This window comes from Maniola jurtina, chromosome 15 (assembly GCF_905333055.1).
Source record: "Maniola jurtina chromosome 15, ilManJurt1.1, whole genome shotgun sequence".
In the NCBI taxonomy this organism is placed as follows: Eukaryota; Metazoa; Arthropoda; class Insecta; order Lepidoptera; family Nymphalidae; genus Maniola; species Maniola jurtina.
In genome coordinates, this window is record NC_060043.1 from 8442775 (window position 1) to 8452855 (window position 10081).

Sequence of the window (10081 nt, forward strand, 5' to 3'; positions counted from 1 at the left end):
CACCGATTTACTATTTTAGTACAGAATTAGTATCTACAGGATGCAAAATATTTCTCTGATTCGAAGATCGGTTATAAGGGTTAAAACCATTGAAATGTAACAGGCGGATAGACAAACAGACACACTTCCTATTTATAATATTAGTAGAAATAGTAGATTAATTCTTTATTACCTACCTAACCATAATGTTATATTATTGTCACGTGTGTATAACTCAAAATTTAAAAAACTCCCGACACAAAAACCTCTATAAGAAAAGTAGAAAAGAGCTGCTGATACCTTTCAAACGGCTGAACCGATTTTCTTCGACTATAGCTAAGAACACTCTCAATCAAACCACCTTTCAAACAAAAAAAATCTAATTAAAATCGGTTCATTCGTTAAGGAGCTACGATGCAACAGACAGATGCACAGATACATAGATACACACGTCAAACTTATAACACCTCGCTTTTTGGGTCGGGGGTTAAAAAATCACACAGCAAACATAATAAATACCAAGTTGCAAAATGTCACAAAATGTTGATTGAATGGTTGATAGGGTAAACACCTAGAAAAAGTTTTATTTAAAACTCCAAAACAAAAATCGTTAATTATGAGGCAGCTAGATGACGTGTTCAAAAGTAATAAGTAAATTGGTATGTCGTAAGTGCATAAATGTCTGTCTATGTAGTTACCATGGAATTATAGATACAGACCTATCAATATATCTTTGGGATACTTTAATAAAATATTTATCTTCGTGCCTTTGATCGCAAAAGCTGTCCATTGCCATCACTCCATGTATGCTTTCATGTCCACTATACACAGTTTTTTTATGATAGAAAACATTTTACATCCAATCGATTGACACAGCGTTCCTTTTATCATGCTTTTATCATGGCTAGTAGCTGGCCAGTACTGACTAAACTTTTATCTCAACTCGCGCTTCGCTACGGTAGTTTCATAAACATTTTTTCTCCCGGGGAAACATTTATATATTTTATTCAGGCTGCATGTTTCAGTCTCTTTTTTATATTCTGTGCTACTATCTAGCGATCTTCTGGCCACAAAAATTGCTCTTTCGTATCAGTTTCAGTTTTCTAACTTGTAAGTTTGAAGATAAGTACTTAGGGTAACATGTAGGTACTTAATTTTTCAACAAGTAGGTACTTATACATATTTTATTGCCTAGTGCATAGAGATCATCGTATTTTAGTCAATGGTCAAGGTGAGTACCTACCCCAGTGTGAAGAGAAAAAAAAACGCAGCTATAAAATACTGCGTGTTTTTAAACTTATAATACTTAATAATATAGGTATTATCATCCTTATTATTATGATGGCAAGTTATGAATAAGCTTTGAAACTTGCTTTTGGAAGTTATCTGAAAGTGCATTATAAGTTTTACCTGCAAACTTAAGTGAGGGCTTAAATATTGTCAGCCGGGCTCTTTGAATATGATATGAAATTAAATTTTTGGATAGGTATATTATGTTCCTACTTCCTTAAATAGCTTAATATAAAATGCTTGAATAAACTTTCCCATTTTAGGCTTTTCTTTTCAGAAACAGCAAAGGCTACTGCTGCAAGATTTTGACCTGTATTATCCCTTATGGTTCAAGGATTTAGACGCATCAATCATCTGGATAACTAGGAGACTTTTTAGACAACGACCAACACTTGTTGCGGTGTTTCAGTTATACTCGTGGATTTTGCAAAATTGTATTTTTTCCAAAATGAAATACGAACCATGTGCAAACCTACCTATATAAAGTAAGCAGAATTTAGATATTTTCATTTCAGATTTTTCAGAAATCAGATTTTTCGCCGCAAACGGCGCGAGCGTTTAAAATGTAAAAATAGCTGAGGACATGAAAAAAGGAACTCAATTTTAATAGGACATACTGCCAATAAATCATGGCTTCCAGTAGAGACAAGTAGTATCCCTACTAGGTACATATCATCAACTCTAGTAAAGCTGGGGCTTGCACATAATGACGTCAGTCGCCGTCAAACGTACAATGCCTTCATTATGGTTCTCACAGCTTGCTTAACATTGTGCATGTCCGCAGCTAAATTGAAATGCAATGCTGAAACTGCTGACAGCCATGTTTTAAACTAACATCTGCGGCACGGATTGTGGCTGGAATTTAATTGAAATTGTTTTAGATAAACCATGAAACTGTCCCTCCTATAAACCAAACTCCTATATAAACAATCTTCTATCAATCAGTCAAGACAATCATTACAAAATCCTTTTGCTATTTGATTAAATACAGTTTCAGGAAGAGCAGCGTCCATAATTTTCCCCTCTTCTTACTCAGGACTGATTGTTCTATTTACTTGATTTCGCCTGTCGTTCGTGCAATTGCTAATTTAATTACACCATGGTATTCAAGCTCAATTCAGTAACCTTCCAACTCTACTCAGGTTACTAAGCACTTTAAAAGTAGTTGGAGAGTGGAGACAACTTATCGGAATTTAATATAAAATTACATCTGTCATGAAACTTCTGCCAAGGACTTCTTGAAGTGGTTCGGGGCTGTCCGAAATATTTGATGACATGAAAAATTGCGGACGTGCTACCACTTCAGAATATCGTCCTGTATTTTTATATCAATAGAGAGTATCTATTAATATTTCCACCATGCCTGCCCCGCAGCGTGCAGCACTCAGCAATGTTTTTGACAGACTGCAAGATAAATCACTTATAGCGGAGTGCGGACTTTGCCCAAAGGCTACGTGCAACGTCGCGGCGACCCAAGACGTGCTGACGGCGCACATACTGCAAACTTCCCCAATAATAATATAAATATACCTAATACATATAATATATTTCGTCTGCATCCACATTTTCCTGGTAAACAGCGTTTGCATACATACATATAATATTTGTGTATTTGTCGAAACCAAATTCTCTCCGCTCTCGCTCGAAAAGCTTACTGAGAGATAATCTACTACTTTAACTGTTTCTTAACTTTATATCATTGGGTTGGACGGTAGCATAATCTCTAGCTATGTGTATCATCATCATCATTATCATTAACAAGTGTAAATTAAAAAATTATAACACCCCCGACAAGTGAAGGTTACAGTTACTAGAAAAGAGCTAATAACTTTCAAACGGCTGAACCGATTTTCTTGGATTATAGCTAAGAACACTCTCGATCAAGCCACCTTTCAAACAAAAACTAAATTAAAATCGGTTCATTAGTTTAGGAGCTACAATGCCACAGACAGGTACACAGATACACAGAAACACAGATACACACGTCAAACTTATAACTTATAACTTTTGGGTCGGGGGTTAAAAATGCGAAAATGTTATTGTTTGTTACTTTATTGGTTCGTTAATTTGTTCTTCAATCACGCTGTAACGTAGCAACGGATCGGCGTGATTTTTTTCATTTCAAAGACCTGAAAAGTGACATGGTCTATTTTTATCCCAGCAAATTAAAGAGTTCCAATGAGATTTTAGTAATCTACTAGATCCACGAGGACGAATTTGTGGGCGTCAGTTAGTTATAGGAATATTAATACCAAGTATCCTTATGCTGTCTGTCATCATGATCAGCTCATCACCGGCTTACTAGTGAGCTCAGGTCACCTTTCAGAATGAGAAGGGATTAGCCATTGTCTACCACACTAGCCGAGTGCGAATTGGGCACGGGTACAAAATAATATTATGTTTCCCATACTTATATCCCCTATACTTTACAGACAGTAGAATCTATCTTCCAACATTACCAGATTATACATCTATCTTTCATCTCAGACAGCACTGCAACTACATGCAATAACTAAGACTATATTATAAAAACTATGATATAACTAAGTGGTTTCTGATAGCCAGGTATGTGGGCATGAATTTTGATGACTCTATCATATCATAGCAGCAACCTAATATTATCAGCGAGGTAATACGGACAGCATAATATATCAAATATGATAAACTACGCCCATAATTATTAAGCCAGCGTTCCCCGAACTAATCGCCGAGTCAGCACTCGTCGACAGAGATCAAAGTGCCTGCCATTTGCTACGATTTATATCGCACACTGAGATTTATTGGCACCGCCCGAACATTCAATTAATTGACAGAGTATATCCATTGTCCAATAAGGCAGAATTAAATAAAAGGTTTTGCAAAAGAAAGCTTTAACAGATATAAGAACAAGAGTCTAGTTGCCGTTGAGACGTTTGACTATAGATTATTTAACGTTTTGACACGATGTACTTACGAGTATAAACCAATTTGAAAAATCTATGGTTCTTATCTTAGAACCAGTACCTAATAGCTTAGTTGTTAGAACGTCGGCCTCCTAGTCGGGGTTCCAAGGTTCGCGGCTCTTTATCACTTGCTTTAAAGTTAAATAAACATTGTGAAGAAACCTGCATGTCTGACAGTTCTCCATAATGTTGTCAAAGGTATGTAAAGACTGCTGCCCGCACTTGTCCAGCATGGTAAACTATGGCTAAACCTTTCCTCACGATGTTTCCCATCATCATTAGAGCAAGTGATATTTAGGGTGAGATCTGTAGAGCGCACTCTGACTTTGCTTAGACTTAAGACAGAGTCAAAACGAGACAGATGTATATCTCTCACATAAATCTGTCTCGTTTTAACTCAGTCTTAAGTTTGAGTAAGCTTAAAGTGCGCTCTATAAATCTCCCGAAAATTATGAAATGCGTCAACCCCGAACCCCGCCGAATGGGAGGCCGACGATATCTTAACCACTAGGCTATCACAGCTCCTAACCCTCCTAATCCTCAGCAATGAGGAATACGACTATAAAAAAGAATCTTCACAATATAAATCTTTGTCCAAATGTAACTTGTCCTACTATACATTGGGTATCAGCTCTTCGGAAGTAGGAAATGACTTGACCCAAATGACGGAAACAAGTCCAGCTATTTGTACTCATCCCGGAAGCCCTCTCTAAGAGATTTCCGCAAGTACACTGCGAATACTGTTACAATGCTCCTATTTTTCTGCTACAAACGAAAATTGCGAAAAGACATCTTGCATTCTTATTGCTCTATTTCACTAGATAGTAAGCTCTTTTTATACAAGGCTAGCGATCTTATTGATATAATCAAAGAATTAATTCTTCAGGAAATTAAACTATCGTAGCTGGAACAAAGGTACCTAATGAATCTGAAGTCTCATTGCATTATCCATTATGTTAAAGCGGTTATAGAACCACTTGAGGATTCGAAAGCACTTGTATTAGTTTAAATGAATAAAACAATGTTTCTATTTCTTTTTCAAAGCAAGAAAGTTTCTAAGTTTAGTTCGAGTAGGCCTAGATTTAGGAAAACAGCTCTCGAGGCGGGAGACGCACCTTTGTGTTCCTGGTGCGCATCAAGGTGTAGGAGATTTATTGGTCCCGAAAGAAAGTCCTCAGCAGCTACCGTTAGCTGGGTTGGTTAGGTTTGTTCCCTTAGCTTAGCAACCAGGCAATGCGTAGAACACCTTGGGGTTTTAATCGGTAAGAGTCCAACTTGAGGATTTCGCCACGAAAAAAAGAACCACAAATTAAATAAAGCAAAAATCTGATATAATAGTGACCAGTGGAACTAAATAAGAGCTCATTTACTCCACTTAGTGATCATAAACTGAAGATGAAGTAAGCGAAGGAGATCAAGTAGCTTAGTTTGTCAGTCGAGTCAACTTTTGAAATAAAATAAAATAAAATTTGACACATTTTAATTGCTCAAGACGCTAAAAACTAATATTGCAACTATAAAATTACATTTAGCACGACAGTTACATCATTCTGTCTCAGCATTCCCATACAAAAAATGATTACGTGGGTACTGAATACTGATATCAACTTCGAAAGCATTCGTCAGCAAAAGGTCGGCAATTTCATTGTTATTTTTTCAAAGAATCACACTCACACGTAGCGTGCTAACTGCTTATGCAGATGAATTTGATAGCCAGGTAGCTACCGATGTATGTATTGTTTCATATTGAGCAACACACACGATACTTGATATGCTTTTAAATAATATTTTATTATTTTATGGCTGACAAACTTTTTTTAACCTCTATAAGTACTTTGGCGTTGCAATGCGATCCTAATCGCAATTACAGCTATACATAATTTTATTTAAGATAGAAAAATATTTAGTTTAATGAAACAAACGAACAGTCATAATGATGACTGTTCGTTTTTCTTTTCCATTTAGGTTTTTCTGTAAGAGAAACGCAAATCAACTCACACAACTTGTAATTTTACAGTTCTCAACAACACGATTCAATCATTTTTTAATACACTTACATATTTCGGTAGCTTCTCCAGAACATTTTCGTAAAGCCTCTTCAGGGAGCTCAGATCGGTAAAACGATTCATTATTGATTCTACATTGTCTAGAAATTTCTCTGTGGCCCGATTTTCTTGCGCATTAGCTTCCACAACTGCCTTCACTAGACGAGAAAATTTTAAATTCCTACTATCGTCCGCCCTCTCGTATTCCACATGCATAATTTCAATTTTCGTTTTTAGTGATTGCTTACTTTGAATCCTTACGAGTTCTTTGCGTTTTTGAACAATGTTTTTCACAGACATTTCAGAATCGCTGCCTGTGGTATCATTTCTCTCGAAAACAACATCTACTGATAATTCCTTTGAATCAGACATGCTGTGCTAACTCGATATAAGTAGATAGGTATGTTTTATAACTATTATCTCAGAATAATAAATAGGTGGCTTCTGTGGATGTTAGTAGAAGCTAAGTTATACTGTTATTTTATTTTTTTAGTTTTAGGCATATGGTTTACCTTATTGCAAAACTTGTGTTGAGACTACAAGAAATTTTGGCATAGTCTTTTTAATTTCTTCATACGTTCTTTGTTTTTTTACAAATCATCACGAAACAACTAAACTAAATAGAAAATAAATAAAAACTAATGGTAGTCGAACTGTAAGTTCATTTGTTGTGACTTGGTTGTGAAAAATGCAAAAATGGACAGTAGACACCAATCATATTGTGTCTTGATGACACAAACGATCATTGTGCATCCTGAGAATGCATCCGTGCATCAATGATAAGATAATTCTAGGAGGGAACTTGCCTACTATCGATGTGTGTCCTAGAATTTATGAAAAAAAAAATAACTTAATTAGGTAGGTTATTTTCTTTCAATAGCTGCCTTATAAGATAACTCTAGGACGAAGTTTGCGTACTATCTACTTATATGTATGACCCAGAATATATGAAACAAATTTACTTAGGTAGGTTCTTTTCGTCCAATAGCTGCCGATTAAGGATTCTTGATTTTTTTTAGATTGAAGTCCGATGGAGCCATTTAGTTCTATAGTAGTTGCGTCTACGGGTGACCCATTTTATGCCATCTATGTGTTAGCTTCAAAACTGCATAACTTTAATCCCCAACCAGGGAAACCCTTACCTAGTTTCCCAGACAGGATACCACCCCCAGCGCTATAGTGCTCTATATAAAACATAGATGGCGTTCATTCTTGAGCACTTGAGTCCCAGATCCAAGATGATGTTCTCATGGAAACCTGAAACCAAAGTATTTAAATGCCATCTATTGATATGAGTATCTAAAGATGAATCTGTATGTGAGTATCAGAGTACCTTGAAATATGGTAGACGTGTCTAGCAGAAACCAAACAGCCACAAAGCCTTCAGCTTTTTTACTTTCTAGCACTGTATCGTACTTGCTTTAGATGATACTATTGTATTTCATTTTTTTTATCATTCATCCAAAGTTATCAAGTAGGTACCTAAGTAGGTGGTATGTACCTCCTTATTGCGAAATTAAATTTGAAAATAATAATAAAAAATCGGTCGAGTGCGAGTTGGAACCGCCACGAAGGGTTTTTACCATCGAAAAAGAAAAAATACTTTTAAATTATTTTGGATTTTGACAATTTTACTACATATTTATTGTTATGGCGTCATTTAAAATACAGATTCTGTGTTTTCAACTTGTTCAAAAGATACAGCCCGCAAACAGACGAACGGACGGAAGAAAGGACGGACGGCGGAGGCTACTAATGGACTCTGTTTGCCGTTCCTTATCGTAGTAAAATCCCAGCAGCGTGTGACAAGTGGTGCACCAAAAAAATTTGAAAAAAATATTTTCCAAAGTTTTATACCTACCTACCCTTGTTTTGACCTTTTTTTGTTCAAAGAAATCCATGCGTTCTTCGACCTCTTGTGCATTACAATACGTGCCTTTTATAACAAGTGGCTTTTGAACCGCCACAAAAAATAAGGAACACGGCGCGCGACGGGGGAGGACTATAGAGTTTTGTTGGTTTTGTAAACTGTGAGTCGTGTAATTTACGCTGCAGTCGATTTCACGTAATAATATGATCCCGTTCATGCGGCACATATTTTTTGTAGGATAAATCTTACTGAATATTTACGTAGTGATGCTAAACTATTCTTATTGAGTAAATACCTTGTGGCGCATAGAAAACCCTTGAACAGGGTCTGAAAGTCCAAGTTTTGCCATAGGATGACCCAAAAATAAGCTATTTTGTTAATGTTTCGCGACTCAAAAAGCACGACTCACGTCTTATAAAATGTCTTTAGCCTCATGAGGAACTGTATTACATCCATGTCGCACTCGTAGGGGTCACGCCGCTGGTCGCGCGTCAATCCGCCATCACGATCGTCGTAATTTCTTGCAGTTTCTTGTAAATTTTTTTTTTTTATTAACTATCAAATATTGAACGTATTACAAATGCAAAAATATAATAATAAAATAAATAAATAAAATATATAAAATATTACATGCTAGATAATGTCCGCGCTTCGTCCAAGTCAAGGTTTCGTAAAAATCCCGTGGGAACTCCGATTGGTTGATTGAAAATTGATTTTCCGGGATAAAAATCCCCGGGGTTCAAGCTACCTCGATCTGTACGAAATAGATGATTCTCGCGACTTCATCCACAAGAATTTGAGTTTATAAATATCTGTGGGAAATCTTTAGATTTTCAGGACAAGAAGTCCATCACGGGATGCAACAAGCTATCTCTGTACCCCTCAAAATCGGTTAAATAATAATTGAGCCATCTTGAGCCGTGTTTTTATGAAACAATGTCGCAAAGTTCCTCTATCGATTAAAAAAGAAATGACGCAAATCGGTTCAGAAATCTCGGCGATTTCGGTGTACATAGGTAGAAAAACACAACTCCCTTCTTGAAAGTCGGTTAAAAAAGTAGCCTATGTTACACCCTGGTCAATCCTCTACTTGTATGTGAAAATCCCGTTAAAATCGGTTCAGCCGTTCCGAAGATTAGCCTTTTCAAACAGACAGACAGACACACAGACAGACAAAAATTTTAAAAACGTGTGATTCAGTTATGGTATCGTTCAAATAACCATATGACCTTAATATGTGGTAGTTATTTCGAAATTACAGACAGACACTCCAATTTTATTTATTAGTATAGATTACCTGTGGATTATTTTATTGAGATCTCTACGCACCCGTGCGTTTCGTGTTGCATGAAGATTGCGGATTCTTTCGCGTTATACCGGCACGCTTTTCGTGTATCTAAGTCTTAGGTACATAGAGCAACTATAGTCACCAAATAAATGAAGCAAGCTTCATAAGAAGTTCGATTTGTTTTTTCCATTTGATGGATGAGGACCTTTTCAAAGAATGGCATAGTATAAGGTGTAAGTAAACAAAAAGTTCGAGTTACAAGTGGCCATAAATTGTGATAAAAGTGGCATGTTAAGCACTTCGGGATACGTTCTCAACATGCCACTTTTATCACAAGTTTAGCAATTTATTATTTTTAATATCTGTAGGTACCTAATATAAGTTGGGAATTGGGATGTACCTATTCATCTTCAGACAGGTATATTTGTAGACTAACGCTGATCTATGTAGATTTAACCCTCCGATACGTTGCTTGTAGAAACCAAAGGGGTATGGATTTAATAAAAACTGCCATATCCTTGCCAGATTAGCCCGCTTCCATCTTAGACTGTATCATCACTTACTTACCACCAGATGAGATGGCAGTCAAGGGCTAACTTATATCTGAATAAAAAAGTATATGTATTTTTAAATAAAAGAATTATAAGTACATTATATGCAACTAGCC